General features: G+C 47.8%; 1 pseudogene; it reads left to right on the forward strand.

Moving 5' to 3' along the window:
- Positions 1-2,877: 2,877 nt before the first annotated feature.
- LOC113432553 (GTPase IMAP family member 2 pseudogene) lies at positions 2,878-5,126 on the forward strand (annotated as a pseudogene).
- Positions 5,127-10,000: the final 4,874 nt, after the last annotated feature.

Below are 10,000 nucleotides of genomic sequence, written 5' to 3' on the forward strand. Positions count from 1 at the left end.
AGACCCTTACAGGATGGTGGAGCTGGGAAGGGGACCCTGGGAGGTCATCTAGTCCAATCCCCTGCTCACATCGGAGACCCTTACAGGATGGTGGAGTTGGAAGGGGACCCTGGGAGGTCATCTAGTCCAACCCCCATCCCCATCCACCATTGGTAACAAATGGCAGGCCAAGCTCTTCCAGATGGCCTCAAGGTGCCCCACAGGTGGGAGCAAGGGAAGGCTGGAGGGGAGGGCAGTAACCCCTTTCTCCCCAGACCCCCCCCCAAGATCCATGCTGCCCCTCCCCCCCGCAGCCCCTCCTCCTTCACTCCGGGAGGGAAAGGGTCAGACTAGATGACCTCCTTCGACTCTTGTCCTCTCATGTCAGACTAGATGACCCCTTCATCTGTCCTCCTGTCAGCAGGGGGTCAGACTAGATGACCTCCTTCCAACTCTGTCATTCTGTCAGCAGGGGGTCAGACTAGATGACCACCTTCCAACTCTGTCATTCTGTCAGCAGGGGTCAGACTAGATGACCTCCTTCCAACTCTGTCATTCTGTCAGCAGGGGGTCAGACTAGATGACCTCCTTCCGACTCTCGTCCTTCTGTCCAGGGGGTCAGACTAGATGACCTCCTTCCGACCTGTCCTTCTGTCCGCAGGGGGTCAGACTAGATGACCTCCTTCCGACTCTTGTCCTTCTGTCCGCAGGGGGTCAGACTAGATGACCTCCTTCCGAGTCTCAGACTGTCCTCCACTCTGTCTTCTGTCCGCAGGGGTCAGACTAGATGACCTCCTTCCGACTCTTGTCCTCCTGTCAGCAGAGGGGGTCAGACTAGATGACCTCCTTCCGACTCTGGTCCTTCTGTCCGCAGGGGGTCAGACTAGATGACCTCCTTCCGACTCTGTCCTTCTGTCCGCAGGGGGTCAGACTAGATGACCTCCTTCCGACTCTGTCCTTCTGTCCGCAGGGGGTCAGACTCAGATGACCTCCTTCCGAGTCTCTGTCCTTCTATCCGCAGGGGGTCAGACTAGATGACCTCCTTCCGACTGTGTCCTTCTGTCCGCAGGGGGTCAGACTAGATGACCTCCTTCCGACTCTTGTCCTTCTGTCCGCAGGGGGTCAGACTAGATGACCTCCTTCCGACTTGTCCTTCTGTCCGCAGGGGGTCAGACTAGATGACCTCCTTCCGAGTCTTGTCCTTCTGTCCGCAGGGGGTCAGACTAGATGACCTCCTTCCGAGTCTTGTCCTTCTATCCGCAGGGGGTCAGACTAGATGACCTCCTTCCGACTTGTCCTTCTGTCCGCAGGGGGTCAGACTAGATGACCTCCTTCCGACTCTCGTCCTTCTTTCCGCAGGGGGTCAGACTAGATGACCTCCTTCCGACTCTTGTCCTTCTATCCGCAGGGGGTCAGACTAGATGACCTCCTTCCGACTCTCGTCCTTCTTTCCGCAGGGGGTCAGACTAGATGACCTCCTTCCGACTTGTCCTTCTATCCGCAGGGGGTCAGACTAGATGACCTCCTTCCGACTCTCGTCCTTCTGTCAGCAGGGGGTCAGACTAGATGACCTCCTTCCAACTCTGTCATTCTGTCAGCAGGGGGTCAGACTAGATGACCTCCTTCCAACTCTGTCCTTCTGTCCGCAGGGGGTCAGACTAGATGACCACCTTCCGACTCTGTCATTCTTCAGACTAGGTGGACCTCCTTCCGACTCTCGCCCTTCTGTCCGCAGGGGGTCAGACTAGATGACCTCCTTCCAACTCAAGTCCTTCTGTCCGGGGGTCAGACTAGATGACCTCCTTCCAACTCAAGTCCTTCTGTCCAGGGGGTCAGACTAGATGACCTCCTTCCAACTCAAGTCCTTCTGTCCGCAGGGGGTCAGACTAGATGACCTCCTTCCAACTCTGTCATTCTTCAGACTAGATTGACCTCCTTCCGACTCTCGTCCTTCTGTCTGCAGGGGGTCAGACTAGATGACCTCCTTCCGACTCTGTCATTCTTCAGACTAGGTGGACCTCCTTCCCACTCTCGTCCTTCTGTCCGCAGGGGGTCAGACTAGATGACCTCCTTCCGACTCTTATCCATCTGTCAACAGGGGGTCAGACTAGATGACCTCCTTCCAAATCTGTCAATCTTCAGACTAGATTGACCTCCTTCCCCTGCCTCTCTCGCTCCTTCTGTCCGTCCGCAGGCGGGTCAGACTAGATGGCCACCTTCCGACTCTGTCATTCTTCAGACTAGGTGGACCTCCTTCCGACTCTCGCCCTTCTGTCCGCAGGGGGGTCAGACTAGGTGGACCTCCTTCCGACTCTTGTCCTTCTTTCCGCAGGGGGTCAGACTAGATGACCACCTTCCGACTCTGTCATTCTTCAGACTAGATTGACCCCCTTCCGACTCTCGCCCTTCCGTGGAGCCTCTGCTGCTTCGAGCCGGGGGTGGGTGTTTGTGGGGTCAGACTAGATGACCTCGGAGGCCCTTTCCAGCTCTCCATCTCATTCTGCTTTCCCGCCCCCTCCCCACCCACCCCCTCCCTCCCCCTCAGGCCAAGGAGAAGCCACCAACACCAACACCCCCACCGCCCTGTTGAAGCACCAATCAGCAAGCATGACCTACCAGTCCACTTTGGAGACCGTCCAGGTAAGATCGTCGTGGTCGGCGCGGTTGCCGCGGTTGCCGTGGTTGGCGTGTCCGATTGGAAAGGTTTCGGGGCGGAGGGGGAAGGGGAGCGTCTCGAAAGATGGGCTCCCCGCCGAATCCCCCACCCGCCCCCCTCTTCCTTGGGGGGGGACCTTGAATACGAGGGGGGCGGACGGCGGTTTTGGGGTGTGTGTGTGGTGGAGGTCGAGCGAGAGCGCCGTGTCCGATCCGTCTTTCCTTTCCTCTCTTGCAGGCGTCATGGAGGAGGAGGACGCCACGTCGGGTAAGTGAGGGGGTGGGTGGGCGGGAAGGTTGCCCGTGGTGGACACCCCCTTCCCCAAAATGGCGCGCTCCTCCCTTCCCTCCCTGTTTCCTTTTCCCCCCACATGCGGCTCACCGATTCCCCGCGTTGGGCACCTCCGTCCAACTGTCCAACTGATTTGAGGGTCTCGGATGGCGTCTTTTTTTTTTTGGCGGGGATGGGCTGGGGAAGGCAGGACAACCGAGGAAGCGGGCTGCTGCCGGGTTGGACCGGTTGGCCCAAACCGGCGGTGCCGACCCCAACAGCCAGGACCACCCATCCGCGTACTATCCGTCCTATATATGTATATATATAGAGATAGTATAGAGGAGGATTCTCCCTGGTTCGCACCGGTTTGAGCGACCCGCAAGTTTAAATCGACATTGGGTTTGCCGTACCCGTTGGTTTAACCAACCGGCGGGTCCCACCCCCGCCTCTCCTCGGAGTCTCCGCGCAGCGCGTTTTGGACGCACGTAAGCGCGGCGGGTGTGGGAGCGCGAAAAACGAGCCTTTGGGAAGGGCGGGAAAGCGGGGCCTGTGTCCAGCTTTACGGAGCCCCCTCCGGGGAAGGCCGTTGTCGCCCTGCCCAAGGCTCGAGGGAAGCTTCCGGACCCCTCCCGGAAGTTCGGGAATTCTCCCAGTGGTAACCGCCAGTGAGGTAACCGTGTGGATGTGTGGAAGTACCTTCTGGTGTTACTTTGGGGAAGTCACAAAGCTGAGGCGCGGTACTCTGCCGCGTAAATCAGCGGAGAAGATATAGGGGAGTACGGCGGAAAGGGCGGGAGGGCGGGTTGGACCACATAATCGTCGGATCGAACCGGGTTTGGAGCAAGCTGATGATCGCAGCCGGGAGGGGGGTTCACCCTAAGCGGTCCGATCCGGGATAATTGTCCGAAATCTCCCGCTTCCCTTTGGTCGTAATGGCGTCTTTTCCGAACTTGCAGGGGAAGACACGGAACTCCGTCTGATCCTCGTCGGGAAATCCGGCGGCGGGAAAAGCGCCACGGGCAACACCCTCCTCGGCCGGAAGGAGTTCGAGTCCCTCCTGGAAGCCAAGACGACCACCCTACGGTGCCGAAAAGGGGTAGGGACCTGGCTGGAGAGGAAGATCGCGGTGATCGACACGCCGGGCCTTTTTGACAGCGAAGTCTACGATGAGATTGTGCGACGGGAGATCATGGCTTGCGTTGAGCTTTCCCGGCCCGGCCCCCACGCCTTGATTTTGGTGACCCAAGTGGGACGCTTCACCGCCGAAGACGCTGTTGCCGCCAGGTGCGTCCGGGATATCTTCGGCGACGAGTCCACCAAGCACACGATCGTCGTCTTCACCTGCGTGGAGGATTTGGCGGGCGCCCCGCTGCAGGAGTACGTCCAAAAATCTGACAACAGGAATCTGCGGGAAGTGATCCAGCGGTGCGGGAACCGCGCCTGCGGGTTCAACAACAGGGCCAAGGGAGCCGAGGGAGAGAATCAAGTCGCCGAGCTGATGGGGATGGTGCACAGCACCGTTGCGGCCAACGGGGGCAGATACTACACCAATCGGCTGTACCGAATGTCCAACATCTGGGACGGGAATGTCCAAGAGTTCCTGATGGCGAACAAAGCGGTCCGAGAACGGGAGGCCCGGAGAGCCTGTAGCCGTGTCGACATCGTGATCGTGGTCTTGTCGATTCTCGTGCTGGTGGCCATTTTGGTCCTGATTGTTCTCTTGGTCCGCTTTTCGTGAGGGAGGGGGGGAACTTCCCCTGCTCACCTCTGTGACCGTCGGGTTTTCGGACGCCGACGGACACAGACATCGAAGGATAGTTAGACGTCCGAAACGAGAGCGGCGCCCAGCCAGCCTTTCCACCCAGGACCTGTATATTCCATGGGTCAGAAGGAGGTCCGTGTAAATATCCACACAGGACCCACCCACCCCCACCCACCCGGCGCTAAACATGTCCGGCGCTAAAACCGTCGGAAGCCAACTCTTAGACACGTCCATTTACTCTCACCTGTGACCCTGTTTCCCTCCACCCCGCCCTTCCCTGGGTGTGTCATAAATCAGAGTCGCCAATGAAAGACGTTCACCGGGATGAGTGTCCTCCGTCACATTCTCCAACGAAGGGTTTTCGGAGGCGGACGATCCGGTCGCCTCGGCTACAAAAGCGGGGGATGTTTACGAGATGACAGCGACTACAGGGCAGGGAGGGCTGTCACGGAGTTCTCCGCCCGACCAGCCGGGGCAAGCGGCGGGCTAGGGGGACGGAGACAAGATGGACGCCGCCTGCAGCACCCCTACCGGCTAAAACGGGGCCACGGGGCCCCACGGTCGAGCAATCGGTGCCCCGTTTTCGGCCTGGACGGCCTCCGGCAGCCCTTTTTGTGGGGTCAAAATGGCGGGAGGGCACGGGGCGCGCTCCGTTGGGGCTGCCAGAGGCCCCCGCGGGTCCGGTCGTTTGCTATTTCCGGGCCGGATCGAAGAACTCGGCTCCAGTTCGCGGGCCTCCAAGTTGGACTCCCCCACCTTGCTCACGACGAAACGTCAGACAAGGTGATTTGTGACGCCCCCTCCGCGGTTGGAGAATGCGATTTACGACGCACCCAGAGGGTCGTGAATTGATTTAGGGCATCCGTCGGAACCCTGGCACTCACGGGGACAGTTCTCCCCCCCCCAAAAAAATATATATGCTGTGCAACTAATGCTTACAACACTCCAACTCCCGTAGTAAGGCTGTAGTATCCTCCTCGCCTTTCCTACTACCGATGTTCTTTATTTTCTGACGGCGATAATTTTACGGCTTGCGATCTTACCGTTTCTATTGCTTCATGTAGGATGGCTGTCGGCTGCTTCTTGAGTAGCTGGGCGTTGTATCTTGATTGTATTTTAGGAGTAGGGCCCCTTGATCGCTGAACTGCTTGTATGTACACCGAGAGCTTCTGCGCGGGAGACGAATTCCTTGTGTATCTAATCAGACTTGACCAATAAAGTATATTCTGCTCGGTTTTGGCCTAGTCTGTATTCTGTTCTGTTGTATTTTACTCTACTCTACTCTACTCTACTCTACTCTACTCTACTCTACTCTACTCTACTCTACTCTACTCTAATTCTATTCTATTCTATTCTATTCTATTCTACTCTAATTCTATTCTATTCTATTCTATTCTATTGTATAAAGAATAAAGGAAGGAAAGAAAGAAAGAGAAAGAAAGAAAGGAAGGAAAGGAAGGAAGGAAAGAAAGAAAGGAAAGAAGGAAAGGAAGGAAGGAAGGAAAGGTAGAAAGAAAGAAAGAAGGTAGAAAGAAAGAAAGAAAGAAAGAAAGAAAGAAAGAAAGAAAGAAAGAAAGAAAGAAAGAAAGAAGAAAGGAAAGGAAAGAAAGAAGGGAAGGAAGGAAGAAAGAAAAAGAAAAAGAAAAGAAAGAAAGGAAGGAAAGAAAAAAGAAAGAAAGAGAAAAGAAAGGAAGGAAGGAAACAAAGGAAGAAAAAGGAAGGAAGGAAGGAAGGAAAGTAAAAAGAAAGGAAGGAAGGAAGGAAAGAAAGAAAGAAAAAGAAAGGAAGGAAGAAAGGAAAGAAAGAAAGAAAAGAAAGAAAGGAAGGAAAGAAAGAATAGAAAGGAAGGAAGGAAGGAAAGATAGAGAAGAAGAAAGGATGGAAGAAAGAAAGAAAGAAAAGAAAGATAGAAAGGAAGGAAGGAAAGAAAGAAAGGAAAGGAAGAAAGCAAGGAAAGAAAGAAAGAAAAAAGGAAAGAAAAAAAGAAAGAAAAGGAAGGAACAAACGAAAGAAAGAGAGAAAGAATAGAAATATAGAAAGGAAGGAAAGAAAGAAAGGAAGGAACGAAGGAATGAAGGAAGGAAGGAAAGAAAGAAAGAGAAAAAGAAAGGAAGGAAGAAAGGAAAGAAAGAGGAAGGAAAGAAAGAATAGAAAGGAAGGAAGGAAAGAGGAAGAAAGGATGGAAGAAAGAAAGATAGAAAGAAAGGAAGGAAGGAAAGAAAGAAAGGAAAGGAAGAAAGGTAGAAAGAAACAAAGAAAAGAAAGAAAGAAAAAGAAAGGAAGGAAAGAAAGAAAGAAAAAAAAAGAAAAAAAAGAAAGAAAAGGAAGGAACAAACGAAAGAAAGAAAGGAAGGAAAGAAATATAGAAAGAAAGGAAGGAAGAAAGAAAGGAAGGAAGGAAGGAAAGAAAGGAAGGAAGAAAAAAGAAAGAAAGAAAAAGAAAGGAAAGAAAGAAATATAGAAAGAAAGGAAGGAAGAAAGGAAGAAAGAAGGAAAGGAAGAAGGAAGGAAAGAAAGAAAGAGAAAGAAAAAGAAAAAGAAAGCAAGGAAGGAAAGAAAGGAAGGAAGGAAAGAAGGAAAGAAAGGAAGGAAGGAAAGAAAGATAGAAAAAAAGGAAAGAAAGAAAGAAAGGAAAGAAAAGAAAGATAGGAAGGAAAGGAAGAAACAAAATAAAGGAAGGAAAGAAAGGAAGTTAAAAGAAAGGAAAGAGAAAGAAAGGAAGGAAGAAAAGAAAAAAGGAAGAAAATAAAGGAAGGAAAGAAAAAAGAAAGAAAGGAAAGAAAGAATAGAAAGGAAAGAAAGGAAGGAAGGAAAGAAAGAAAGAGAAAAAGAAAGGAAAATAAGAAAGGAAAGAAAGAAAGGAAGGAAGGAAAGAAAGAATAGAAAGGAAGGAAGGATGGAAGAAACAAAGAAAAGAGAAAGAAAATAAGGAAAGAAAAAGGAAGGATGGAAAGAAAGATAGAAAGAAAGAAAGAGAGGAAGGAAGGAAGGAAAAAGAAGGAAAGGAAGGAAGGAAAGAAGGAAAGGAAGGAAGGAAAGAAAGAAAGAAAGGTGGAAAGAAAAGAAAAAGAAAGGAAAGAAGAAGGAAAGGAAGGAAAGAAAGAAAGAAAAAGAAAGGGAGAAAGGAAAGAAAGGAAAGAAAAGAAAGTTAGAAAGGAAAAGAAGAAACAAAAGAAAGGAAAGAAAAGGAAAGAAAGGAAGGAAGGAAGAAAAGAAAGGAAGGAAGGAAAGAAGGAAAGGAAGGAAGGAAGGAAAGAAAGGAAGGAAAGAAAGATAGAAAGGAAAGAAAGATTGAAATGAAGAAAGAAAGGAAAGGAAGAAAGAAAGGAAGGAAGGAAGGAAAGAAAGAAAGAGAAAAGAAAGGAAAATAAGAAAGGAAGGAAGAAAGGAAAGAAAGAAAGGAAGGAAGGAAAGATAGAGAGGAAGAAAGGATGGAAGGAAGAAAGAAAGAAAGAAAGAAAGAAAGGAAGGAAGGAAGGAAGGAAAGAAAGAAAGGAAAGAAAAAAAGGAAGAAAGAAAGGTAGAAAGAAACAAAGAAAGAAAAGAAAGGAAGGAAAGAAAGAAAGAAAGGAAGGAAGGAAAGAAAGAAAGAAAGAAAGAAGAAAGAAAGAAAGAAAGAAAAAGAAAAGAGAGAGGGAGGGAGAGAAGAGGGAGGGGAGAGCGAAAGAGAGAGAGAAGGAAGGAGAGAATGAGAGAAGGGAGAAAGAGAGAGAAGGAAGGAAAGAAAGGAAGAAGGGAGGGAGAGAAAGAGGAACTGTAAACCCTTACAGAATTTCAAAATCCCAGGCTTGGAAGGCACCCTTGCGGTCATCTAGACCAACCCCCGTTTGAATGGTAAACCCTTACAGAATTTCAGAATCCCAGGCTGGGAAGGGACCCTGGCGGTCATCTAGACCAACCCCCTCCTGGAGCAAGCCGCCCATTCCAGAATTTCAGGATCAAAGATGAGCCTCTGGCGGCCATTTTGTTCTGCGGAAGTCAAGATGGAGGACATTCCCTGCACTCCCACCATCTCCTCCTCTTTTTCTTATCCAAAAAATGGGATTAAACAATTATCTACATTTATTCTTCTTGTCCCATCCGGAACTGGGGGATCCTGGGAGTTGAAGTCCACAACTTTTCAAAGCTTGGACAGTCCTGCCTTTTTTTTTTCTTTTTCCCTCAAATAATATTTTTTTTAAAATTATTTTCCACCAGTTGGAACCTTTATTGATCATGAATCATCAATACAGATTGCCTTTAAATTATACTTATTATACACCTTAAATATTGTCTTATTCCTTTCACCTCTATTCACACTTATCCTTAATACAAATTCTATTTATTGATCATTAATCATCAATACATATTGCCTTTAAATTCCACTTATTATACTCCTTTAATATTGTCTTATTCCTAAATTACACTTATTATACACCTTGAATATTGTCTTATTCCTTTCACCTCTATTCACACTTATCCTTAATACAAATTCTATTTATTTCTCATGAATCATCAATACATATTGCCTTTAAATTACACTTTTTATACATTTTTAATATTGTCTTATTCCTTTCACATCGATTCACACTTATCCTTAATACAAATTCTATTTATTTCTCATGAATCATCAATACATATTGCCTTTAAATTACACTTTTTATACATCTTAAATATTGTCTTATTCCTTTCACCTCTATTCACACTTATCCTTAATACAAATTCTATTTATTGATCATTAATCATCAATACATATTGCCTTTAAATTACACTTTTTATACATCTTAAATATTGTCTTATTCCTTTCACATCGATTCATTCTTAATACAAATTCTATTTATTGATCATGAGTCATCAATACATATTGCCTTTAAATTACACTTTTTATACATCTTTAATATTGTCTTATTCCTTTCACATCGATTCACACTTATCCTTAATACAAATTCTATTTATTTCTCATGAATCATCCATACATATTGCCTTTAAATTCCACTTATTATACTCCTTTAATATTGTCTTATTCCTAAATTACACTTATTATACACCTTTAATATTGTCTTATTCCTTTCACCTCTATTCACACTTATCCTTAATACAAATTCTATTTATTGATCATTAATCATCAATACATATTGCCTTTAAATTACACTTTTTATACATCTTTAATATTGTCTTATTCCTTTCACATCGATTCACACTTATCCTTAATACAAATTCTATTTATTTATCATGAATCATCAATACATATTGCCTTTAAATTCCACTTATTATACTCCTTTAATATTGTCTTATTCCTAAATTACACTTATTATACACCTTTAATATTGTCTTATTCCTTTCACCTCTAT

This window comes from Notechis scutatus, unplaced genomic scaffold, assembly GCF_049901735.1.
Source record: "Notechis scutatus isolate UNSWTSFEM ecotype Mainland unplaced genomic scaffold, rNotScu1.2 NSCUSCF24, whole genome shotgun sequence".
Taxonomy (NCBI): Eukaryota; Metazoa; Chordata; class Lepidosauria; order Squamata; family Elapidae; genus Notechis; species Notechis scutatus.